The following is a 26,003-nucleotide window of genomic DNA, read 5'->3' as shown; positions in this document are numbered from 1 at the left end:
ATTATGTTCAAATACAGTGTAACTAAAGGCTTTTCCAAGTTGGGCTCCGTGGCTTAGCTGGTTAAAGCGCCTGTCTAGTAAACAGGAGATCCTGGGTTCGAATCCCAGCGGGGCCTGTCAGATTCTTGTCTCTGGTTTTTGCGATTTTAACCTCATAGAAAATATTTTTCTCTAAGTGAGTAGAAACTAACTTGGATTGACACTGGATGAATATCCTAATACTCAGGACTTAAGGAAAAATGGGGTACTTTGTAGAAGAGGACAGAGGTAAAAGGGCAAATAATATCCCAAGAAGCATTCCCGACACATAGATCAGAAGTAATTTAAGGACTCCAATTATTTGTCTGAATCATGACATTAGCAGTGGATAGGTAGCCTAGCCTAGCAGAGGTTTGCCCTTTTGTCTAACTATTGGAATCAAGTGAAAGAGATTCAACAGCTTTAAATACATGCCCTTTCAGATATCCTTTAGATTTGTCTGATTACTAGAGAGGTTTAATTATGTTTTTGCAACCTCAGATACACTTGGAGTAGGGCTGGCACTCAAGTTTTTTGTTTTATTTTTAAATAGACTATTAAATAGCTAATGGCTTTTCTAATTTCAAGGTAATATGTAGGAGTATTAGTACCAAGCATCTTTAAGGAACAATGGATAGGGTAGGAAGACAGAGACCCTTGGTCAGAAGTGATTAGTTTAAATCCTCTGTCATTGAACCTTTTCTTGCTACTCACCACTTCTAGGAAGCCTTCAATTTTCCTTTGCATTTCTGCTCTTAGCCTCATCCTAAAGAAGGTAAGGGGGGAAAAAGAGAAGGGGCTAAAAAAAAAAAAAGTACCTAATGTAAATGTTGAATTGAGTACTATACTAGCTGTTTCTACTTTTCAAGTGATTCTGGACTCTAGGTCATCACTGAAGTTTTTGAAAAGAGACGAATATGGTTAGTGACAAAGAAGAATGGTTAGTGACAAAGCATATAAAGCATCTAGAAAGAGTTTAAAACAAACGAAGTCTTACACTTTTTTCTAGACAGATTTTTACATAAAAGTTCTGATAAAGACATTAAGTCCTAAAAACAAAGATGTTTCTGCTTATCTGCAGTTTCTTTTTACATTCTAAGATATATCTTAATTAGGCTTTACAAATGTCTGCTTCCCCATACTTAGTAACATGCACAAAATTCTACAGGCAATGACTGCACCCTAAGTACCTTCTTGCTTCTCATTGTCACGGCCTAACAGATTATTTACTCCTTTTTTGAGCATCTGGGAATGCAAATGTGTCAGAAGACTGACATTTTAAAGAATCTCTTAAAATGGAGTTAAATCTAATCAGTGAAATCCTGTACCTCTAGAAGTGTTCAGTACTTAACAGGTCTAAATGATAAAAGGTTGTTATTCTATAAAACAGTTGTAAACAAGTCATGGACATTCTCAATTGTGTCTTTGTTAAAGGGACTTCTCTCTAGTTGAACTACTCTTTCTTTCTTGACCTACCTTATTCTTCATTCAAACTTTCTTCCCCATTAAATGTTCTCTGGCTTGGGATCCTCAAATGGACAGCTCCTCTTTTGTGCTGAGGGTACAACTGACATTGTCTTAAGCCAGCTGTGTGGTTCTTTCTTCTTCATGTCCAGGTATACACTTCCCATGTTGGACACTGGATAAAATTTGGTGAGCAAATTCAAATGGGATGTCCCTTGAAAAGGTGGAAAAGTAAGGCATGGTGATGAGGGAAAATGTTAGGGATAGAGGAGTCTCTGGAGCTGACCCTTCCTTGGCTGCCTGCCTGGAGCTGATCTTTCAAAATATCTATGTCTGAAAGAGGTCTCTGCCTAATTTCAAACTCACATTTCCATTGCCACCAGGATTTCACATGAGTACCACTGGCACCATACACCATGAACTCAACTGATCATTATTTCCACTGGAAATCTATTATTAAACTTGACTCTTCCTGCTGCCTTACCCCACCAATCAAATTATCACAGTCTTCCTGATTTACACTCAACATATGTGAGATGTTTTTCTCTCTGTTCATCTACTTGGTTCTTATTTGGACCTTCTTCACTACAATCTCTAACAGCCTCTTCCTGTTCTCCCTGTCTTCAGGACTGGCCATCTGAAGTCATTCTCAACCCAGAAGACATATATCTCTGGCTTAAAATACAAAACATCATTTCCTCCCTAAGATTTCCCAGTCTTAAACCTTTCTTCATTTTCTAATCTATGGATTTAAACCTATATATTTTCCTCTAAGCATTACTTTAGTTGCATGTTGTATTTTCATTCTTTCAATTCAAAGTATTTTCTAGTTTCCATTGTACTTATTATATTTTACTTAGAAGTGTACTGCTAGTTTCCCACTATTAGAATTTTTTTAGTTATCATTTTGTTATTGACCTCAAGTTTAATTCTGTTATTGTCAGAAAACATTTTTTTAAATTGTTTGACTCCTTTTAAATTTATTAAGACTTGTTTGGAGGGCCCTTTTTGTTTTGGTTTATGTTTAATGTGCACTTGAAAATAATGAGAATTCTGCTGTAGTTGGATGTTCTGTGTGATAAATGTCAACTAGATCAAGTTGAGTAGTTACTAGCTATGGCTCATCTTCTCAATTCCTGCTTATTTCCCCTTTTCTGTAAGTTTCTCATCAGCTACTAAAAGTGATCTTTAAAATCACCAACCATAGCTCTGCTTACTGTCGTTCTTGTTTTAGTTTTCTCAGTTTTGCTTCATATAAGAATTGACATGTCTTCTTGCTGAGTTGATCACTTTATCATTATGAAATGTCGCCTTACTTTTTACTTTGATGTCTCCTCTGTTTTTAAACCAGGTTTCTAATGTTTCCATAGTTCCCCGACACTTTATTTTCAACCTGTTGTCTTATTTTTCAAGTATATTTCTTGTAAGCAGGACACAAAAGGCTCTTGTTTTCCTTTATTTTACTATTTAGCCAGCCCATTTATCCCTTTTAATTATTTATTCCATTTACATTAAAAGCAATTATATATATCTGGGCTTAAGTTGACATCATTATTTATTTTCCATTTATCCTACTTGTTCTCGGTCCCTCCTTTTCTACCTTCCTTTGAATTAATATTTCTTATTCCATTTAATCTTTATTTAACCTAAGATGTAGTATCATTTCCCTCCAGCTGCTTTTAAGATGTTTTTAATCTTTGTTTTTCAAGAATTAAACATAATTTGGCTAGTTATAGTTTTCTTTATGTTTATCCAGATTGTTATTTGCTGAGCTTATTCAATCAATGAGTTGCCACATGTTTTCCCCCACTGAGCCCTAAGTACACTTAAGTTTAGAGCATTTTAATATATGTAAATCACACTTAAAAAAATAAATAAACCTTCAGTGTATATGTAGATGACATCTACACTCCAAGAATTAAAGATTAGTCTCCACTCCCTCTCTCATCAGATTTAAATTGAAATATACCTTCCTCTGTTTGGGAGGCACATCCATCTTGCCTTTGATCTGGCCCATATATCACCATTTAGTCTTATTTCTTTCCACGTCTTGCTTCAAATGCTTGGATTCTCACCCCCTCCACCCCAAAGATTATTCCTATTTCGTTCAGTTCCCGACAACAACAACAACAAAAATTCCCTTACTAACCTCTAACCATCATACTTCTTTTCATCTATTAAGTCTTAGAATTGGTGTCATTTTCTCTTGGAAGCCTTCAAGGGCATTCCAATTTTTCGGCTGCTCAAGCAGGCTTTTCTGAACATTATGGTAGATATGTTTGGTAAAAGCATTTCTACTTGTATTTATTATTGATTTTAAAAAGAAAAAAAAAAACGAAGAAAAAAATGGAAACATTTCGAAGACCTAGGACAAGAAAGAATATTTACCTCTGCTTGCTCACCCCTCCAGGTCTAGTTTCCGTAGTGTAGTGGTTATCACGTTCGCCTAACACGCGAAAGGTCCCCGGTTCGAAAGCGGGCGGAAACACGCTTTCCCTCTGTCGTTTTCCATTTCCACAGAAGATCTCTGTACATTGTTTTTGCGGTACCAGACTTCAAAACATATACCACATTTGCCCTTCTCTTGAGACCCAGGGGTTTAAAACGAAAAGCTGTCCGGACGCCCTCTGCTCTGAAGCCCGGGTTTCCCCTTCCCCACCCGTTCTTCCCCCTTCTGCACTCGGCGTCCTCCTGCTGGAAGGACCGAGGGGCCAACCTGGGGTCAGCCGGGGAGACCTCTGCTGCACCAGGCCTGCGCCACGCGAGCGACACAGTCTCCCTTGGACCAACGGGTTTTCTGCAAAGTGACTTTCTTCTGACCTTCAGAGAGAGAAAAGTGCTTCACTTCGAAACCAGACAGCGATCTCACAACTGTTCAGTTATTATTACTCCTATTAGTACCATCCAGTAGTTCCAAAGCTCATCAGGCGTAGATTCGGAAAGAAGAGTTGTGGGGAGCAGTTGGGATGGGGGGATGGATAAGAGGAGATTCCTGTCCTCAAAAACTCCCCGGGTATCTGTACTGGAGAAAGAAGGCCCTTAACCTGCATTTTTGGGAGCGCCCTTCCCCTCCGTTCCCACCACCCCAGAAAGATCCTCTGAGACTGTTTCTCCGTAGGGCTAGATTTTAGGCTATTCAACCACAGTGGAACATGCCAGACCCGTCCCCCCTCCCCCCGCACACCCCCACCTCTCACCCCCAGTTCTCCCAGGCCCAGGGCGGACTCCCGGCCCTGGCTGTTGCGGAGAGCCTCCTCCAGCAGAATCAAACTCGACGTTCTCCTAAAACTCAGCATCTGGCATCCAGCTCCGCCCTAAGTGGGAGGCCAGCAGGCGGAAACGGTCTCGGATGAAAGGAAGGATCTTGAGCATTCCTGAAATCAGTTACGTGCCAGCAGTTTGAGGGGTTTCCCGGAAATAAGAAAGGGTTGAAAAGTTTGGTGGCTTGTATTTCATGAAATATTTTGCTAAAAGTCACTTTAGAGAGATGGTTTTTCTTTTGGAACGGGCATAACACAAGAAATAGCATGTTTCCTCTTGACCCACATTCAGGGAAATGACACTTTTTTGTCTCCAGGTGTTCAGCTCAGTTAACAACTGCGCCTGCGTTCAGTGACCACATGGGGGCGACAGAGACTGGGCTCTCCGGATGGGAAGCTGGGTCCCAGAATTTGCCCCCAATAGTCCAACCAGTAGACTAAGAGGATTCTATCTTTCTGATGTGAATTCTTTCAGACTTATTGGGGGAATTTAACTGACTTTTTTCCTTAGAGGTTAAGTCACACCAGATCGCATATTCTGGATATTTTGACTAAAGGCAAAAGGAGAAAGAAACGAGATGAAGCTTTCTTGGAGCAGGGCTGTGGCAGTTGGAAGGGTGATAAGTTTTTCACATTTAAATACATTTTGAAGGTAGAACAAGACAATTTCCTCACATCCACGGAATGAAAGAAAATTTGAAGTAAAGAACATTGCCAAGATTTTTTTTTCTGCCTAAATACCTGAAAAGTTGAAATTGTCGTTAAGTGAAATATGCAAGCTTGGGGTTGGAGAAGGTCTTCTTGGGAACACTCAGAAACCGGTGATCCTCTTCTCTTCCAGCCTTGCAGGGAAACGATACTGGTTTTCAGTTGCATGAATAAAACCTACCCTGCTGAGCTGTGATGGCCGAGTGGTTAAGGCGTTGGACTCGAAATCCAATGGGGTTTCCCCGCGCAGGTTCAAATCCTGCTCACAGCGTTCTCGTTTTCGGTGTATCCTTGACTCTTGAAACTTCCAAATAATTTACTGCCGTCCCACGCAGCATGCATGCAGAAAAATCCCTTGAAAGGCAGTTCTGACATTTTTAAAGAGAGTGGGCGCCTGCCAGCTTAGAGTTCCAGAGTTCCCTCTGAAAGTCTGAGCCTCTGTGAGCATCCAGAGCCCAGCCTACCCACTGTCTACAGGAGGCTTGGATCACGGTCAAAAATACTGGCTTCGTTGAGATGGTTTGTTAAGTCTGTAAGAGTGATCACATGGAACCAAATCAGAAAAAAAATGCTTTCCCGTAGTCAATTTAGTCTCTGGTTTTAACTCCTTACTAGATTTTTAAAAATCAGTCATTTCTTTGGTTGGCATGAACTGCGGATAATGATGAAAATATGAACATGAGGATTGTCTAAGGCAGCGGGGGCCAGTGGCGCAATGGATAACGCGTCTGACTACGGATCAGAAGATTCTAGGTTCGACTCCTGGCTGGCTCGTTAGGCTGTCTTTTTTTTTTCCCCTCCCTCTAGGTACTCTTTTCTAAAGGATACGGAAACACGTTTTTAAAGTCCTTCGAATGTATTTTCGTGGAACTGATCCTTCATTTTCTGTCCGTTGAGTCTGAAAGTGATTTCAGAATCATCAAGGGACCCATCCAGAAAGCTTTTCTTCCTACTTTTCATCACTTCTTGAACTTGAGAAAAGTGACTGGAAAAGACCATTGGAAGGGAGGTTTTTACATCAACGAAACTTGAAAAACGGAAAAAAAATTTTTTCCCTACCAGTATCTTCTACATCAGTATTTTTTCCCCCCCACCGGGAAGAGTCCTCACTCTGAAGACCATCCTGCAAAGCTCTTTCCTCGCATGCTGCTGCTAAGTCACTTCAGTCGTGTCCGACTCTGTGCGACCCCATAGACGGCAGCTCACCAGGCTCCCCCTTCCCTGGGATTCTCCAGGCAAGAACACTGGAGCGGGTTGCCATTTCCTTCTCCAATGCATTAAAGTGAAAAGTGAAGGTGAAGTCGCTCAGTCGTGTCCGACTCTTCGTGACCCCATGGACTGCAGGCTACCAGGTTCCTCTGTTCATGGGATTTTCCAGGCTACTGGAGTGGGGAGCCATCGCCTTCTCCGCATAGCTACTGACAAAAAGAGACATCTCCTATGGAAATCCTGAGTCAAGAAGTGTGGTAGAGACGCGATGCGGAAGGTTTTTTACCTCAGGATGGGTGTGGTCACCGCGAGCCCGGATAGCTCAGTCGGTAGAGCATCAGACTTTTAATCTGAGGGTCCAGGGTTCAAGTCCCTGTTCGGGCGTTTCTATTTTGCTTCCCAGGTGGCGTTAGTGGTAAAGAACCTAACTGCCAGCACAGGAGATATCGGAGACGCAGGTTCCATCCCTGGGTCGGGAAGACTCCCTGGAGGAGGGCCTCCAGTATTCTTGCCTGGACAGTCCCAAGGACAGAGGAGCCGGCGGGCTAGAGTCCATAGGGTCGCAGAGTCTGACACTACTGAAGCGACTTAGCACACACACCCCTGAGGCCCAGTTCGTGCTCTTCATCCCCGGTATCTAGCCCACCAGCCGGAAACGTCAATCTTACGGACATACGCAGGAGCTGGGAAACCGGACCTCAAGTGGACAGAAGAACCAAGAGGAATGCCCTCCCCACTATTTTTTAAAGAAGATGAGCGTGTAGGGAAGGCGCGGAAAGGTAGCCTTGGAGCGGCATTTCCAAAGAGAACAGACGTGCCTCTTTCTCTGCGTTGAGGCAGAACAGAGAGGCTGGGGGAGATCACTGCCAAGTGAGGGGCAATTCCTCAAACTAAACCAAAAGAGAATCTTCATAGGTGGCTAGATTTCCGAATGTGTAACTTGTATCCTCGCTCTGCACCGCAGGTAAAGTTCACCGCCACGAGGGAAACGTTTAAGCTTCTGGACCTCGGATTATAATAACCCTGGGTTGTAAAGGTCCACCCTGCCGGTATCACAAGTCCAAAACCAAACCGAGAATGGCCCGTACGGGGATCGAACCCGCGACCTTGGCGTTATTAGCACCACGCTCTAACCAACTGAGCTAACCGGCCACCACGAAAGTGGCTGTCTTTATGAAAATAAATGTTTACATTTTTGTTTTAGTCTAAAAAATTATAAAAAACAGTAACTTTCTTTTATCCCTCTCCCTCAGACCACATTCATAGATTTTCATGAGGAATCTATACTATTTCAATTCTTCATATTTGGACTAGAAAATCAACGGAGAAATTTTTGTGCAGAAGTTGAGCCTAGTTTATTTGTAGAAAAAGCACTGTAATAAGATCTTCAATCGTGGGTGAAGGGAGCCTTCTGTTTTTAAAAGCATATCCCTACTGGATCACAAATTGCAAATAATTTGTAACTTAGAGACCTAATGTTTTCAAATTGGTATTAAAATTTTCACCCAGTGATATAGTGAATTCTCTGTGTCACTCATCTTCCATTTTGCGAATGGAAGAATCCAAGCACGAGGTTGGAGAAAATAGAGTGAGATGAGCTCGTTGGCCCTCGAGGAGGCTATAGTTTTTATCACCTAAAGTTGAAGGAATCTCCTGCAGCCTCGGAAAATGTCCCTTTACATTTCCTGGGGTTGCATTGGTGTTTTGTTTTGTTTCCTACTTTTTGAACTTGCTGACCGACCCCTAGTTAAATTTTCACTGAATATACATTTAAAGCTAAATGAATCAACAAGTAATGATTTTTGTTGAATTTTAAGCCGACGCTGGTGCAAGGGAGAAATGTGAGTTGCCAGTGGTTGGTTAAGTATTCAACAGTCAAAGGCTCAAGTCCCGCCAGTCTTGTAGGTTTTACTTCTCTAGTCTTCAAGAGCTCTTGTCCTGGTAAGGCTTGCTGCTGTTGCTGCTGCTAAGTCGCTTCAGTCGTGTCTGACTCTGTGCGACCCCATAGACGGCAGCCCATCAGGCTCCACCGTCCCTGGTATTCTCCAGGCAAGAACACTGGAGCGGGTTGCCATTTCCTTCTCCAATGCATGAAAGTGAAAAGTGAAATTGAAGTCGTGTCCGACTCTTAGCGACCCCATGGACTGCAGCCTACCAGGCTCCTCCATCCATGGGATTTTCCAGGCAATACTGGAGTGGGTTGCCATTTCCTTCGGTGCTCAAAAGTCACAGAAACGAAATCTGTTAATTCTTAGGCAGCTCCACGTCCTCTGTACTTTTCAAAATCAACTACCTTCCGGCTTTTGAGGATTCTTCTACATTCCAAAATGTATGTATAGACCCCTAATGTTCACTCAGAAAGCCATCGCTAAAGAATGAGCGTGTTTTAGCAATTTGAACTCCGAAAGAATTACTGTAAATAAGGGACAATTGAAATTGCTCGTACCCTGATTCTTATAGATGCTTTTAATAACATCTAAATAAATATATAAATATAAAGCACTAAGTGTTTTGCTTTGGGTTTTCTTCCCCTCTTTACCTTAAGGAATTACTGGTAGTTGTGGAAGAATTACTGTATATAGGCACAGAATTACATTTTGCCATAGAAATTAAGGGTAAATGTATGCAACTCCTCAGTCTATAAAGGCACTATAGACTTTTATTGTATGTTTGAAGGCGATGGACATTTAGTTTGACTTCAGTATCTCATAGTTCGCGTTACAAAAGGGTAAGGAAAGAGTTGCCGAAACCCGGGATTGAACCAGGGACCTTTAGATCTTCAGTCTAACGCTCTCCCAACTGAGCTATTTCGGCCACTCGTTAGGTATTGCTTTGTCAACTACTCTCTTTAAAAGTTTTTTTCTTAACTACTTCCTCCATTTCAGAAAAATGTAAGAAAACCTTTTGTCTTGTTTTCTAAAAACATAATACACTTCCCCTTTCAAAAACAATTGTACTAACAACAACAAAATAAGACAATGGGGAAACATCCCCAAATTTCCTGAGTATGATAGGAGGAACAAAAGAACAGAGTGGTAAAAGAAAATTTACGTATATTTCTTAAGGATATGAATTGGAGGGATCCAAGGGGTGTGGTGATTTATAGCTTCCTGTTGGAGTGGTAAGCTTCCTAGAACTCAAGACAACACCGTTTGAGATCATTTGTAACCTGACGCTTAAATATCTTCTATTCTTTCAGTCATTTTTATTCCTTTCTATTCTATTAAATTATGTTATATACAGTAAAGCGCCCAAATTTTAAGTGCACAGCATGATGATCTCTACAAGTTTACACCCCTTAGTCACCATGCATGCTCCCTCATGTTCCCTCTCATTTGTTTTTAAACTTTATACATATTGAATCAAATAGACTCTGCATTCTTGTAAGTCTGGCTTCTTTCACTCAACATTGTCTTTGAGATTCATCTGTTTTTTCTTAAAGCAGTTAAAAGCAGTTTGTTCCTATTTACAAACATTCATTTTATGGTTGTACCACAATTTACTTATCCACTCTAATGTTGATAGGCATTTGGCTCTCAATTTGTGGTTATCATAAAAAGCACTGAACTTTCTTGTGCATAGTTTCAGATGAACATAATCATTGATTTATTAGATAGATATATAGATGTAAAGGTGGAATTGCGAGTCTACAGGATATGTGTGTGTTTAACTTTATTACGTGCTGTGAAACTGTATTCCAAATGTAACAGTTCACACTACTGAAAGCAACCTATGAGGCTTCCATTTGCTTCACAGTCTAGCCAATACTGGGTATTGTCATTTTAATTTTCGCTACTTGGGCCAGAATGTAGTTATAGTTCTTTGTGAGTTTGACTTGTATTTTTGATGATTATGATATTTTACATCTTCCCATATGTTCTTCCCTATTTAAGAAATTGGGTTGATTGCCAGTTGATTTAAAAATGATTTGTAGTTCATTTCTTGTTCAGTCATTCAGTTGTGTCCAACTCTGCAACCGCATGGAATGCAGCCCGCCAGGCTTCCCTGTTCTTCACCGTCTCTCAGAGCTTGCTCAAACTCATGTCCATTGAGTTGGTGATGCCATCCGATCATCTCACCCTCTGTCGTCACCTTCTCCTGCTGCCTTCAATCTTTCCCAGCATCAGGGTCTTTTCCAATGAGTTGGCTCTTATGTATTGTGAATACAAGTCCTCTGTCAGATATGTGTTGCAAATATGTTCTCCCAATTTATGGTACATCGTTAGCTCTCCTAATTTTGTATTTTGAACTTTTTAATTTTAATGAAGTCCAACTTCTCAGCCTTTACAGTTAGTGCTATTTTGCATCCTAGTTCAGAAATATTTGCCTACACTAAAGTCATGAAGCTGTTCTCCTATGTTTCTGTCTAGAAGTTTAAGTATTTTCTTTTTAACATTTAAGTTTATATTCCATTTTGAATTTATGTATAGTGTGAGATAAGTATTAAATTCATTTTCTTTACTATATTATTTCAATTAACCCAGCATTATTTATTGAAAAGTCAATTTTTCCCCTACTGAATTGCACTGTCTCCCTGTCATCAAACAGGGAACTGTATATGTGTCTGTTTTTCCCTAGACTTTCTATTCTGCCCCATAGGCCTACGTTTGTCTTTACACTAAAATGACACTATCTTAATTTCTTTAACTTAAAATTAAGTAATAATATCTTGCAGCATTATTTATAATAGCCAGGACATAGAAACAACCTAGATAACCATCAACAAATGAACAGATAAAGAAGTAGTGGTACATATATACAATGGAGTATTACCCAGCCATAAAAAGGATTGAACTTGAGCCAGTTCTAGTGAGGTAGATGAACCTAGAGCCTGTTATACAGAGTGAAGGAAGTCAGAAAGAGAAAAACAAATTCATATATTAACAAATATATATGGAATCTAGAAAAATGGTGCTGATGAACCTATTTTTAGGGCAGCAATAGAGACACAGACATAGAGAACTTGTGGACACAATGGGGGAAGAACAGGGTGGGACGAATTGAGAGAGTAGCATTAAAACATATACATTACCACATAAAATAGCCGGTAAAATAGCCGATGGGAATTTGCTGTACGATGCAAGGAGCTCAGCCTGGTGCTCTGTGATAGCCTAGAGGTGCGGTATGGGGCAGGAGGTGGGAAGGAGATTCAAGATGGAGGGGACATATGTATACCTATGGCTGGTTCATGTTGTTGTATGGCAGAACTGACACAACAGTGTAAAACAAATATCCTCCAATTAACTAAATAAATTATTTTTAAAATTAAGTAATATTATCTGATAATACAGGGCCTCAGTTTTGTTTTTCTCACTTTGGATTGCCATAGCTATTCTGGATTTTTAAAATTTTTTTTAATTTATTACTTAAAAATTATTATTTCAATATAAATGACTGTGGCTCAGATCATGAACTCCTTCATCAAATATGTATTTTGTAAATATTTTCTCCAGTCTGTCATTCTCTTTCCACAGGCTTCACAGGCAGAAGATTTTAATTTTAATGGACTCCAATTCTTCAATTTTTTCTCTTTCACAGATCATATTCTTGGTATAGTATCTAAAAAATCATTTCCAGGGACTTCCCTGGTAGTTCAGTGGCTCGAACTTCCTTCTCCGAATGCACAGAGCTGGGGTTCAGTCCCTGGTGGGGGAATTGGATCCCACATGCCACAAATAAGGCAGTCAAATAAATAATTAAATATTTTTTAAACAGTCATCACCAGGAGTTCCCTGATGGTCTAGTGATAAGGATTCAGTGCTTTCACTACCCTGGCTCAGGTTCAACCCCTGAGCATGGAATTGAGATCCTGTAAGCTGTGTAGTGTGGTGAATAGTTATCACCAAACCTGAGATCAGCTAGGTTTTCTCCTATGTTATCCAGAAGAGTTTTATATTTTACATTTAGATCTAGCCTGTCATCTACTTTTGAAATGGCAACCCACTCCAGTATTCTTGCCTGGAAAATCCCATGAACAGAGGAGTCTGGTGTGCTATAGTCCACGGGGTTGCAAAGAGTTAGACACAAATGAGAGACTGAGTGTGCATGCACATCACCTACTTGAATTAATATTTGTGACATAGGATCTATGTCTAGATTCGTTTTTATTTTGCATGTGGTTTTTTCTGAATTGTTTGTTGAAAATACAATTTTTTATTAAGTTGTCTTTGCTCCTTCATCAAAGATCAGTTGATTGGATTGGTGTAGGTCTATATCTAGGTTCTTTATTCTGTTTCATTGATCTATTTATTTATTCTTTCACCAATACCATACTGTCTTGATCACTGTAGTTTTATAACAAATCTTGAAGCTAAATAATGTCAGACCTCCAACCTTGTTCTTCAGTGGTGGTGGTGGAGGTTTAGCTGCTAAGTCATGCCCAACTCTTGAGACCCCATGGACTGTAGCCCACCAGGCTCCTCTGTCCATGGAATTTTCCAGGAAAAAATACTGGAGTAGGTGGTCATTTCCTTCTCCAGGTTGTTAACTTCAGTATCCTGTTGGTTATTTTGAATCTTTCAATATACTTTAAAATCAGTTTATCAATATACATAATATAACTTGCTTGGTTTTTTACTATATCCTCCAAAGAATGGGCTCATTTAATCTAAGTATCAAATTTGTGGGCTTACCTGACTACAGAGCCTGCAGACCAAAACTACTGAGACAGTGCTGCAACTACTGAAACTCACATGCCTAGAACCAGATCAAGAGAAGCCACCAAAAAGAGGAAGCCCACACACAGAAATGAAGAGGAACCCCAGCTCACCACAAGCAGCAAAGCCTCCAGGTAGGAACAAAGACTGAGGGCAACTAAAAATATATAAATGAATAAATTATTTCCTAACAAAAGTGGAAGAGAGAGACATAAGAAGATGAGAATCAGAGAAGATGTGACAAAGGAAGCAGAGATTAGAGTAATGCAATTGCTGGCTTTGAAGATGAATGGGGTCCAGAGTTAAGGGATGTGGGCCACCTCTAGAAGCTAGAAAAAAAACAAGAAAAAGAATCGTCTAAGAGAATTTCCAGAAGGAACACAGACTTGCCAACAGCTTGGTTTTAGCCCAGTGAGAGCCTTTTTAGACTTCTTATCTACAAAACTGCAAGACAAGAATTTTGTGCTAAGCCACTAAGTTTCTGACATGAGAGCAATTGTACAGTAGTTTGAACATTCTTTGGCATTGCCTTTCTTTGGGATAGGAAGGAAAACTGACCATTTCCAGTCCTGTGGCCACTGCTGAGTTTTCCAAATTTGCTGACATATTGAGTGCAGCACTTTAACAGCATCATCCCTTAGAATTTTAAATATCTCAGCTGGAATTCCATCACTTCCATTAGCTTTGTTCATAATAATGCTTCCTAAGGTCCACTTGACTTCACATCCCAGGATGTCTGGCTCTAGGTGAGTGAGTGACCACGTCATCCTGGTTTTCCAGGTCATTAAGACCTTTTTTGTATAGTTCTCCTTGTGTATTGCCACCTCTTCTTAATATCTTCTGCTTCTGTCAGGTCCTTGCCATTTCTGTCCTTTATTGTGCCTATCTTTGCATGAAATGATGGTATTTCTAATTTTGTTAAAGAGATTTCTAGTCTTTCCCAGTCTATTGTTTACCTCTATTTCTTTGCATTGTTCACTTAAGAAAGCTTTATTATCTCTCCTTGCTATTGTCTGGAACTTTGCATTCAGTTGAATATATCTTTCCCTTTCTCCTTTGCTTTTCGCTACTCTTTTCTTAGCTATTTGTATGGCCTCCTCAGACAACCACTTTGCTTTCTTGCATTTCTTTTTCTTTGGGATGGTTTTGCTCACCACCCCCTGTACAATGTTACAAACCTCCACGTCCAGAGTTCTTCAGGCACTCTGTTCATCACATCTCATCCTTTGAATCTAATTGTCACCTCCACTATATAAACATAAGGGATTTGATTTAGGTCAAATGGCCTAGTAGTTTTCCCTACTTTCTTCAATGTAAGCCTGAATTTTGCAGTAAGGATTTCATGATTTGAGCCATAGTCAGCTCCAGATCTTGTCATTGCTGACTATATAGAGCTTTGCCATCTTCGACTGTAGAGAATATAATCAGTCTGATTTTGGTATTGAATGGTGATGTCCATGTGTAGAGTCTTTTCTTGTGTTGTTGGAAGAGGGTGTTTTCTATGACCAGGGCGTTCTCTTGCCAAAACTCTGTTAACCTTTGCCCTGCTTCATTTTGTACTCCAAGGCCAAACTTGCCTGTTACTCTAGGTATTTCTTGACCTCCTACTTTTGCATTCCAGTCTCTTATGATGAAAAGGGCATCTCTTTTTTTGGTGTTAGTTCAAGAAGGTCTTGTAGGTCTTCATAGAATCATTCAGATTCAGCTTCTTTGGCATTAGTAATTAGTAATTGGTGCATAGACTTGGATTACTGTGATGTTGAATGTTTTGCCTTGAAAACAAACTGAGATCATTCTGTCATTTTTGAGATTGCACTCAGGCACTGCATTTTGGACTCTTGTTGACTAGGAAGGCTACTTCATTTCTTCTAAGGGATTCTTGCCCACAGTTGTAGATATAATGGTCATCTGCATTAAATTTACCCATTCCTGTCCATTCTAGTTCACTGCTAGCAAGGTAATGCTCAAAATCCTTCAAGCTAGGCTTCAGCAGTATGTGAACCAAGAACTTGCAGATGTACACGCTGAACTTAGGAAAGGTAGAGGAACCAGAGATCTTATTTTCTTGGGCTACAAAATTACTATGAATGGTAACTGCAGCCCTGATATTAAAAGACCCTTGCTCCTTGGAAAAAAAGCTGTTACAAACCTATACAGCATATTAAAAAGCAGAAACATTGCTTTCTGAAAAAATTCCATATAGTCAAAGTTATGGTTTTTCACTTCCTAATTATCTCACCATGCTGGGCATGACCCAAGATGCTGGGAGGACAAAAAAGATCAAGTCCTTATTCTTATGAAGCTTATCTTCTAGTGGATGGAGACAGATATAAGGCAAATAAGTTTTAAAATATGGAAAACAAAACAAAAGTCATGGTTTTTCCAATAGTAAGGTATGGGTGTGAGAGTTAGACCATAAAGAAGACTGAGCACCGAAGAACTGATGATTTTGAATTGTGGTGCTGGAGAAGACTCTTGGGAGTCCCTTAGACTTCAAGGAGATCAAGCGAGTCAATCCTAAAGGAAATCAATATTCATCAGAAGGACTGATACTGAGACTGAAGCTCCAGTACTTTGGCCACGTGATGCAAAGAGCCCACTCATTGGGAAAGACCCTAATGCTGGGAAAGATTGAGGACAGGAAGAGAAGGGGGTGACAGAGGATGAGATGGCTGGATGGCATTCCCGACTCAATGGACATGAGTTTGAGCAAACTCCAGGAGACAGTGAAGGACAGGGAAGCCTCGTGTGCTGCAGTCATGGGTTACAAAGAGTCAGGCACAATTTAACAACTGAATAACAACAACAATTAAGTTTGTCCTAATTTGTTATAGAAGCAATAGGAAATTAATACAATTATCAAAATTCATCAAACTCTACACTTAAAATGTTTGAATCTTATTGTATATAAATGTCTTACCAGAAAAGAGACCTAAGAGACTTCCCAGGTGGTCCAGGGGTAAGACTCCACACTCCCAATGCGGGGGGCCCTGACTTGATCCTTGATCACATGCCACAAACCACAACTAAGAGTCTGAATGCTACAACTAAAACTCCTCATGCCTAGTGCATCCTAAATAAATGCATTTTGCTTTAAAGGAAACGTTAGAGAACTGTATTGTTGCTTTCTGTTTTGAACCACTAGCTGCACAGAAGTTGGTGTGACCAGAGTCATCACAGAGTTCCCAAATCAAGCCATGGGAATCAAAGACAACCCAGCCCTTGACTGGCCAGAGATCACTACAGGAAACAGGAATAACCCCTGGAGACATTCTTTGTGATTCTGGCAATTTTATTTTCACATTGTTTCCTCAAACATCATTTGGTCACTGTATTAACTAGTATTATGTAATATCATGTCAGGCAGTAGGTTTCAAAAACTATTAAAGAGGCTCTTCTGTTGAAAAATTCAGTAAGTCCTTGACATACAAATAACTTCCATTACAGGACTTCGTCCATGAGTCCAGTTCATTCACAAAGTTAACCTAGGTACCCAACTAACACAATCAGCTATACAGTATTGTACTGTAATAGGTTTATAATACTTTTCACACAAATAATATATAACAAACAAAAAATAAAATAGACATTTTAATCTTACAGTAGAGTAGTACAATACACCAGCTGGCATTCAGGGGCTGGCATGGAGTGTACAGGCAAGAAGAGCTACTGACTGGAGGAGGGAGAGGAGGTGGGAGACGGTAGAGCTGAAGGATTGTCAGCAATAGGAGATGGAGGGCAAAGGGGCAGTGTCACTCATGCCTGACACTGAAGACATAAGTTCTGATTCCTTGCTGAATCCAATTCTATCTCAGTTCAGTTCAGTTCAGTTCAGTCGCTCAGTCGTGTCCGACTCTTTGCGACCCCATGAATCACAGCACGCCAGGTCTCCCTGTCCATCACCAACTCCCAGAGTTCACTCAGACTCACATCCATCGAGTCGGTGATGCCATACCAGCATCTCATCCTCTGTCGTCCCTTTCTCCTCCTGCCCCCAATCCCTCCCAGCTCGATGATCCAGTGATCTGGGTAGTAGCTCTTTTTTTTCTCACTGTACACGGTAGCACAGTATTGCTTTCTGAACGGCTGCTACCTCCTTTGTGTATCATTATAGATTCAGGTCCTGTGCTCAAAAGCTAACAGTGCCTCCTCAAATAAAGAAAATTCCCTTGCCATTTCCTGCATCATGAATCACTTCAGTTCTTCAGTTACTTCTTCCTCTTATCTCTCTTCTTCCTTTTTCTAGGCCTCCAATTCCTGGTGCTTCTTAGCAGTACCAGATACATCACTGATGCTTTTACACTTGCTTCTGGACATCCTAGACTTGGAAGAAAGATACTGTACTCTATACAATACTGTGCAATAAAGTACACAAAAGCACAACCACTTGTAGAGGATGCACACATGTGACAATGTAAGCCAGACAAGTGAACTAACTCACGTGACTGGACAAGCGAATGCATGTTGGCATTTTCGAAAGTTCTGCAACTTGAAGATTCATATGTAGAGGACTTACAATGTGCCAGGGCGACCTCTTTTCCTTTTTCTTCTCCAACTATGCTCATGGCGCCATTCCCATGGCTTGACTTTTGCCTTTGTTCTTACCTCTGCCCGTACCTGTCTTTCACCATATATATCCTAGACTTTCTCCCTTATTTCCTTCAGGTTTCTGCTTAAATGTCACTGCTTAGACAGGCCTTCTCTAACAACCTTATATCACATAGCACTCCCAGCATATTCCCTGGTATCCTTGATCCCTCTTATCCTATTTCTGTTTTTTGCTATAAGCTTATTACCATTTTGTCTAACTATATATAAATATATTTATGTTCAGTTGTTCGTTGCTTATTTCTCTCTACTAGAAATTAGGTTCTAGAGAATAGAGATTTGATTTTTTTTTTTTTCCCCACTACAGTAATCTCAGCATCTAGAGTGGATCTGCCAAAAAGCGGGCATCAAGTATTTGCTGAATGGCTGCCTTTGAGATAAAGTGCACAGGGAGAGAGAGTGGATTTGAGTTTGATGATTTCCCCACGTGTTGCTGTTACAGACTTGCAGGCATGTCTAGACAGAAATATCCTGTAGGCAGTAGGATGCATAGGTCTTGATTCAAAAGAGGGGACTGGATGGGAAGGAAATCTTAAAATCATCAGTATTTGGAAAGATGTTGTAATTAAGGGAATGAATATAATACAAAAAATGTGTATATGAGTAGGTGAGAAAAAAATTTGAGATGACACTGTAGAAAAAACAATACCTAAGAAACACAGGAGAAGGAGGGCCCTGTGAAACAATGAAATCCAGGAGAGACTGGATACAAGTAGAGCAACATACGATCATTTATTTCAGACACAGCCTCCATATGAATGTCGTTTTTCCAAACAAGGTCGTTTATTTTCTGATGAAATTAGGAAGAAATACATACACAGCTACCTACGTTTCATTGCAGGGGGAGATAAATTTCTGTTCCCCAGTCTGGTTTATGTAAAGTAGGCGGTGGAGCTCGACTCAAACACATTTATATTTCACAGATGAAGTTCAGCAACCTCACTGCAGATCTTATGGAACTCGACATTAAGATGCCTGAGCGCAGCTTCTGGTCATTCGTGAGCCCCTGTGACAGCTGCACGAAATGGCAGAGCGTAAGACCCAGGTTGTCCTCTTCCTTGCTCAGTTCCCAAAGATTTGAGGGATGGTTTTACACTAGGAGCGAGGAAAGGATGAGGGAGACTCATTCGAAGCTGTACAACCTGACTTTAAGATCTCCTGACAGAGGAGAATCGAATATGACTGAATGAGCTCAATTTGCCTCCTTTCGGCTTGTGATTTCTCTGTGTTTGAAAACGACCAAATATTCTCCTTAATCATGAGAATATCTGCGTTCTCACCTTGGAAAATGTAGCAGCCTCTTTTTAGCTTTTATCTTTAAAGAGGAGAGAAGGAAAGTATTAGAGTGAAAAGAAACTGAAACCTTGAAGGGAAGAAAACATGCTCCAGGTGAGGCTCGAACTCACAACCTCGGCATCACCCGCACATATACTGCTGTATAAGTACCGCGCGCTAACCGATTGCGCCACTGGAGCATGCTTTCCCTTAGCTCTCGGTGCGCACTCTACAGAGCCATGAGCGACCGGCGCGCCGGATCCCCAAGACAAGCAGAGCGGGAACGCGCCGCACTGCTGGGGACCCTCTTCTCCCCACCCTCCTCAGCCGCGGTTGGCCTGGCAGAGACACTTTGATCGAGACACTTCCATATGCAAGCGTGTTTGTGATCCTTCCTCTGGGCCCGCAAAGATCAGCATTTCCCAGGTGTTCAGGGATGCTCGTTTCAGAAGCCCCGAGAGAAGGCTGAGGAGAAAGGACGGGCGGACTGTGGTTTCCCCTCGCCTTGACTCCAAGAAGGGAACGATTTCCGCGGAAGACAAGGGCTATTTGACTGAGGTATTGCATCACCGCGCACCGCCTGGCTGATCCGTGATCCTTCCTACCAGATCAGGACCCAGAGAAGCAGAGCCAGCCCAGTCCTCGCCCAGCGGGTTTCCCAGCACCCGCTGCGCTTCTGGCGGAACTATCCACCTTGCTGTCCAGCATCTCCGGGCTGTGCCTCCAGGTTCCCCTAAATCCTTCCCAAGCCTGCTTGCAAACTTCATTCTAAGTCATACAGTCGGCTGGTCCGGCATCTCCTGTGGGAAAACAACCAGAGCGGAAACGGCCCCTCTGTGCTGAGTGTTAAAGAGACCAAGGTGGTGTCCCTGACCCCCGACTCCCACCCTGCTCTTCCACCCGCTTTGACCTTCTTTCGAGGTTCGTTGCAGGTAGTTTGCCTCTACAACCCAGTAGAGTAGAGGCAAACCCAATTTGCCCACCCAATATCTTCATTTTCTGCCTGAGGCATCTCATTATAAAGGCCAATTTTGTTTGTTAGTTTGCTTGTTTGTATTTGGCATAGAGTAATTGCAGCTGGCACATACATACCAGATATGAGGCTTTCAGGCTTTTATGGAATAATTCCTGTCAGTGAGAAGGAGAATTGTGTAAATAATGGAATAGCCTGACTATTCCTGTCCACACGGGACTTAACAAACAGGATTGAGAGTGCTAGACCAGTGACCAAATATCCCCATTCAGATGCAGGAAGGAGTGCGAGGGGAGAGAACTATTTCCGTATTTCGGCGTCTGTTGCGTTGTTGTACTGGATCGTTACGTGTGTTTAAAACACACCTTAAAGTAAGGAGCAGTGAGAAGCGACATCGCCCTTTAGTAATGACCATCTCACCACACGATCTCCTCCTAGATTCCCACCACACAGTCCTCGAGTTCTGCCTGAACCTCTAGAGGGCATTCATCTAACAACGATAGCAGCCACAAGTTGGATGGAGCTTATTGGGCCAGACATTGTTCTAAGTGATTTATATAAACCTCATCTTAGCACTCATATGCTGTATTCCAAGTCTGGATCTAGACAAGAGGAACCAGTATCTTCGGAACTATTCTTAAGAGATGAAAACTTACAAGACTCACGATATGTCACTGGATATTAAACTGACTTTCATTAATACAATGCAGACATTATAAGCATAAAATCACGTGCATGAAGAAAAATGTAGATAGAAAGCCAAGTGCTTGGGATTGTTGAAGTTAAAAAAAAAAAAAAAAACTTCTGATTTCTGCCTGCTCTTTTTTCTATGGAAGTATGGCCTGCAGGAGAAGGCAATGGCACCCCACTCCAGCACTCTTGCCTGGAAAATCCCATGGACGGAGGAGCCTGATAGGCTGCAGTCCATGGGGTCACGAAGAGTCGGACACGACTGAGCAACTTCCCTTTCACTCTTCACTTTCATGCATTGGAGAAGGCAATGGCAACCCACTCCAGTGTTCTTGCCTGGAGAATCCCAGGGACGGGGAAGCCTGGTAGGAGGCCATCTATGGGGTCAGACAGAGTCGGACACGACTGAAACGATGCAGCAGCATAGCCTGCACTGACCACAATTTAGGTTTCCCTGCCCTGCAACTTCATCTTGAGTTTCAATTGAGGGAGCAAACAGAATGAGAGAAGACAGAAAGTTTGGAGTATTTATCTCTCTGGATTCCTTTCTCTGGGTCAACTTGATTTAGTTCATCAAAGTGGATGTTTCCTTCAAGTTCCAGATAAATACCCAAAAGTGAATTTGCTGGATCATATGGTAGTTCTATTTTTAATTTTTTTAGAAGCCTCCATGATGTTTTCCATAATGAGTGCATAAATTTACATTTCCGCTTACAGTGCAGAAAGGTTTCCTTTTCTCCGCACCCTCACCAGCACTTGTTATTTCTTGTCTTCTTGATAATAACTTGCTTATATAATTGATGTACTTATACCATTAATATTCATAGTAATTATTGATGTGGCTGGATTAATATTTACTAAGTCATTATTGACTTTTGTTTACTACCCTTGTTCTTTCTTCCTACTTTTGTCATCTACATTTTTGAGGTTTTAACTGAGCATTTATATGATTCTATTTTCTCTCCTGTCTTAGCATACAGTTATACTTCTTTTACTTTTTTCAGTAGTTTGCAATATATATTTACAACTAATCCAAGTCTACTTTCAGATAACACTAATAGCACTATATCATGTCCTGAATAGCATGAGTACCTTATAACAACAAAAGAATCCCAATTGCTCTCTCCTGTACCTTGTATCATTGCTGTCATTCGTGTCACATATATACATACACAAGCAAGTATATATAGAGAGAGGTGTGTGGTATATAAATAAGTGTACATAATCAAATACTTAGTTAATACTATTATTTTGAACAAACTGTTATATAGTAAATCAATTAAGAATAAGAAAAACACAAGTTTTTCTTTTATCTTCACTTATTTCTTCTTCAGTGCTCTTCCTTTGTCTATATAGACCTGAGTTTCTGACCTTTTTTTTTTTTTTCCATGCCTCTTAAGAAGTCCTTTTAGCATGTTTTTTGTTTGATTGCTTTTGCAAGTCAGGTCATCTAGCAACAAATTCTCTAAAGTGTTGTTGGTCTTAGAAAGTATTTTTCTTGCTTCCAAAGGGTAATTTTGCAGGGTACAAAATTCTGAGTTGTTTATTTTTTTTTTTTCCGTCAAAATGTTAAATATTTAACTTCACTGTCTTCTTCCTTGCATGGTTTCTGAGGAGCAGTCTGATATAATTCTTATCTCTGGTTCTGTATGGGTAAGATGTTTTCCCCTCTAACTTCTTTCAGGACTTTATCTTTTGTTTTCTGTAGTTTAAAAATTAAGTAGCTACTTGTAGTCTTATTATGTATTCTTGGTGTTCTCTGAGCTTCCTCAACCTGTGGTTAGGTGTCTGACATTAATTTTAGGAAAATCCCCAGTCATTATTCTCTCAAATATTTCTTCTCTTACTTTCTCTCTTCTTCTCGAGTTCCCCTTACTTACATGTTACATCTTTTCTACTTGTACTGCAGCCCTTGAACACTCTGTTCTTGTTTTTTTCAGTCTTTATTCTCTTTGCTTTTTCAGTTTTTGAGTTTTCTATTGTTGTATCTAGCTCTGAGATACAATATGAAGCAAGATATGACTCCTGTCTTCAAGGAAGCTTAGACTCCATTAAGTAAGTATGATAAAATCGATAATTACAATATCTCTTTAGGCTTATAGCACCAAAGTTAGTCAGGACTCCAGGTTACAACAAATTGAATCACAATAGAAATTGGTTTATTAAAAGGCTTGTTGTTGTTCAGTCATTAAGTCGTGTCCCACTCTTTGCGACCCCATGGACTGCAGCATGCCAGGCTTCTCTGTCCTTCACTGTCTCTCGGAGTTTGCCCAGACTCAGGTCCTTTGAGTCACTGATGCTATCTAACCATTTCATCCTCTGCCGCCCCTTCTTTTGCCTTCAGTCTTTCCCAGCACCAGGGTCTTTTCCAATGGGTTGGCTCTTCACATCAAAAAGCTTATACTGGTATTAATTGTATTGGTGGCATTTCAAATGAGGTTTTCCACACCTGAATTTCGGATATCAAGAATTCATATATCACAGCAACTTTATTTATGTCATGTGTTTTCTCTAAAAACGACACCCCAAGGCTCCAGTGAGATTCGAACTCACGACCCCTGGTTTACGAGACCAGTGCTCTAACCCCTGAGCTACGGAGCCCCAGCAGTTTAACTTTTAACTCCTTGTCTTAAAGCAGATTATATACTGAAATCGTTAGGGTTTCATTGCTTTATTTTGAATCGTTTCTGGAAAATTTGACACCCTACTGTCAATCCCTTTTCCATTTTCTGATCTGTGATCAAACAAATTCCCTCACTCTCTGATAGTTTAACATCATGTTCGATTGGCTTTTGTCAAAGGAAATACAGGACCCCTAATCCAACTCCGAGAGTCTTGCCTGAAAATCCAGAGCAGTCGAGGGTCAGAGGTTGCACGTTGACGAGAGTGGGGAATGAACAGCTTGCCCATCCGCTAAGTTGCGAGGTTTCCGGATGAGGGCTACGGGGCCACTTGATTTTAATTACAGTCACGCCCTTTGCTCTGCAGTATGTTCCTCACTGATTTTCCAGGCTTCATTTCTTAGAGCCTTGGGGAAAAGCACGAGAGGTCTGTCTCAAATTCCTCGATATCAGTTTTCAGAAGGGAGACTGAGAGTTGAGGATAAGGATGAGGTCAGCAGGAAGAAGGAAATGGAGCGACCTCCCTGAAACTGAAGCCGAAGAGAGGCTCTGCCTGTTTGTAGCCTAGTCTTTGAGGCTGAAATACCTTTTAAAGCCTCGATCCAGGGCGTAAAGAAAGTACTATGTTTCTCCTTCCCCACTAGGTATGGCTGAAATCCAAATAAAAAAATTCTGTCTAAAGGAGCTGTGGCAAAGATATCAGAAAATTTGTTAATTTTCACCCAGGTAAAGGAACTGCGTGGAGAAGGAAACGGCAACCCATTCTAGTCTTCTTGCCTGGGAAATCCCATGGACAGAGGAGCCTGGCAGGCTATAGTCCATGGGGTCTCAAAGAGTCAGATAGGAGCACACTGAGCACACAGTCACACACATATAAATATGAGCACACTGATCACTGAGCCAGACACTGAGCACACCAAGGGGCTGCGAGGGTCACATACACACACACACACACACAATCTGTTTAGGGACTCCACTCAGACCAGCGACAGCAATAATATAAAGAGACCTGGTGAGGAAAAAAACTCAACCACAAATCCTAGGTCTCCAGTCCCAGATCAGAGACCCTGTGCTCCTGATACAAAAAACAAGTATTATTTTCCTGTCTACTTTCAGGATTTGATAGCTGGCTCATTAAAAAACAACTCTTAATTAAAAACAAAAAGCAAAACCAAAAGCAACTCGACTGCCAGCAAATTCAAGTAACTCATTAAAAACAACTCAGCAAAATAAAATTCACTGGTGAAGTGGGGAATCCAGTTTCTATGCTTTGGTCCCAATCTGGAATACAGTTCTCCCATCATTCAGAGGAGAGGCTGTAGAATCTATGAAAAGCCAACCAGTCCGCTCTTTTAAAGGTCTCACTGGGTAAAAAAGTAACACACTCTACCTCCCTCTCTCCACAGTCATATATGGGTAAATTAATGTTCTTATGACCTCAGTTCAGCCACTGAGTCTTGTCCAACTCTTTGCAACCCCATGGACTGCAGCACGCCAGGCTTCCCTGTCCATCACCAGCTCCTGAAGCTTGCTCAAACTCATGTCCATTGAGTTTGATTGGCCTCCAGTGAGGTCATCCAACCATCTCATCCTCTGTTGTCCTCTTCTCCTCCTGCCTTCAATCTTTCCTAGCATCAAGGTCTTTTCCAAGGAGTCAGTTCTTCACATCAGGTAGCCAAAGTATTGGAGCTTCAGCTTCAGCATCAGTCCTTCCAATGAATATTCAGGACTGATTTCCTTTAGGATTGACTGGTTTTAATTCTTTGCAGTCCAAGGGACTCTCAAAAGTCTTCTCCAACACCACAGTTCAAAAGCATCAATTCTTTGGCGCTCAGCTTTCTTTATGGTACAACTCTCACGTCAGTCACCATCTACAGAAATTCTGGAGCCCACGAAAATAAAGGCTCTCACTGTTTCCATTGTTTTCACATCTATTTGCCATGAAATGATGGAACCAGATGCCATTATTTTAGTTTTTTGAATGTTTAGTTTTAAGCCAGCTTTTTCAATCTCTTCTTTCACTTTCATCAAGGGGCTTGTTAGATCCTCTTCGCTTTCTGTCATAAGGGTGGTGTCATCTGCATATCTGAGGTTATTGATATTTCTCTTGGCAAACTTGATTACAGTTTGTGCTTTACTAGACCAGCATTTCACCTGATGTATTCTGCATATAAGTTAAAAAATGCAAGGTGAAAATATACAGCCTTGATGTGCTCCTTTCCCAATTTGGGACCAGTCTGTTGTCCCATGTCTGGTTCCAACTGTTGCTTCTTGACCTGCATACAGATTTCTCAGGAGGCAGGTCAGGTGGTCTGATATTCCCATCTCTTTAAGAATTTTTCATAGTTTATTGTGATCCATAGAGTCGAAGGCTTTAGTGTAGTCAATGAAGCAGAAGTAGATGTTTTTCTGGAATTCTTTTGCTTTTCCTATCATCCAACAGATGTTGGCAATTTGATCTCTTATGACATAGAGTATCATAAACAAAAATATAGAGAAACACAACAAAACAGGAAATGGG

The 26,003-nt window shown here is 40.9% G+C and overlaps 9 non-coding genes across 9 annotated transcripts; 5 read left to right on the top strand and 4 right to left on the bottom strand.

Annotated features, from left to right (window-relative positions):
* The first annotated feature begins 42 nt into the window (after positions 1-42).
* TRNAT-AGU lies at positions 43-116 on the top strand. Its single transcript has one exon. It is a non-coding gene; the product is annotated as a tRNA-Thr (tRNA).
* Positions 117-3,897: 3,781 nt separating this feature from the next.
* TRNAV-AAC lies at positions 3,898-3,970 on the top strand. The gene has a single exon. It is a non-coding gene; the product is annotated as a tRNA-Val (tRNA).
* Positions 3,971-5,639: 1,669 nt separating this feature from the next.
* Positions 5,640-5,721, top strand: TRNAS-CGA. The gene has a single exon. It is a non-coding gene; the product is annotated as a tRNA-Ser (tRNA).
* Positions 5,722-6,151: 430 nt separating this feature from the next.
* On the top strand, positions 6,152-6,224 carry TRNAR-ACG. Its single transcript has one exon. It is a non-coding gene; the product is annotated as a tRNA-Arg (tRNA).
* Positions 6,225-6,970: 746 nt separating this feature from the next.
* TRNAK-UUU lies at positions 6,971-7,043 on the top strand. The gene has a single exon. It is a non-coding gene; the product is annotated as a tRNA-Lys (tRNA).
* Positions 7,044-7,737: 694 nt separating this feature from the next.
* Positions 7,738-7,811, bottom strand: TRNAI-AAU. Its single transcript has one exon. It is a non-coding gene; the product is annotated as a tRNA-Ile (tRNA).
* Positions 7,812-9,400: 1,589 nt separating this feature from the next.
* On the bottom strand, positions 9,401-9,473 carry TRNAF-GAA. The gene has a single exon. It is a non-coding gene; the product is annotated as a tRNA-Phe (tRNA).
* Positions 9,474-19,304: 9,831 nt separating this feature from the next.
* On the bottom strand, positions 19,305-19,398 carry TRNAI-UAU. Its single transcript has 2 exons — positions 19,361-19,398; positions 19,305-19,340 (listed from the first exon to the last, which is right to left on the bottom strand). It is a non-coding gene; the product is annotated as a tRNA-Ile (tRNA).
* A 3,991-nt stretch (positions 19,399-23,389) lies between these two features.
* Positions 23,390-23,462, bottom strand: TRNAT-CGU. The gene has a single exon. It is a non-coding gene; the product is annotated as a tRNA-Thr (tRNA).
* Between the last annotated feature and the right edge of the window lie 2,541 nt (positions 23,463-26,003).

This window comes from Oryx dammah, unplaced genomic scaffold, assembly GCF_014754425.2.
Source record: "Oryx dammah isolate SB20612 unplaced genomic scaffold, SCBI_Odam_1.1 HiC_scaffold_11, whole genome shotgun sequence".
Taxonomy (NCBI): Eukaryota; Metazoa; Chordata; class Mammalia; order Artiodactyla; family Bovidae; genus Oryx; species Oryx dammah.
The sequence above is the reverse complement of the archived record's forward strand: the minus strand, read 5'-3'. Positions and strand labels throughout refer to the sequence as shown.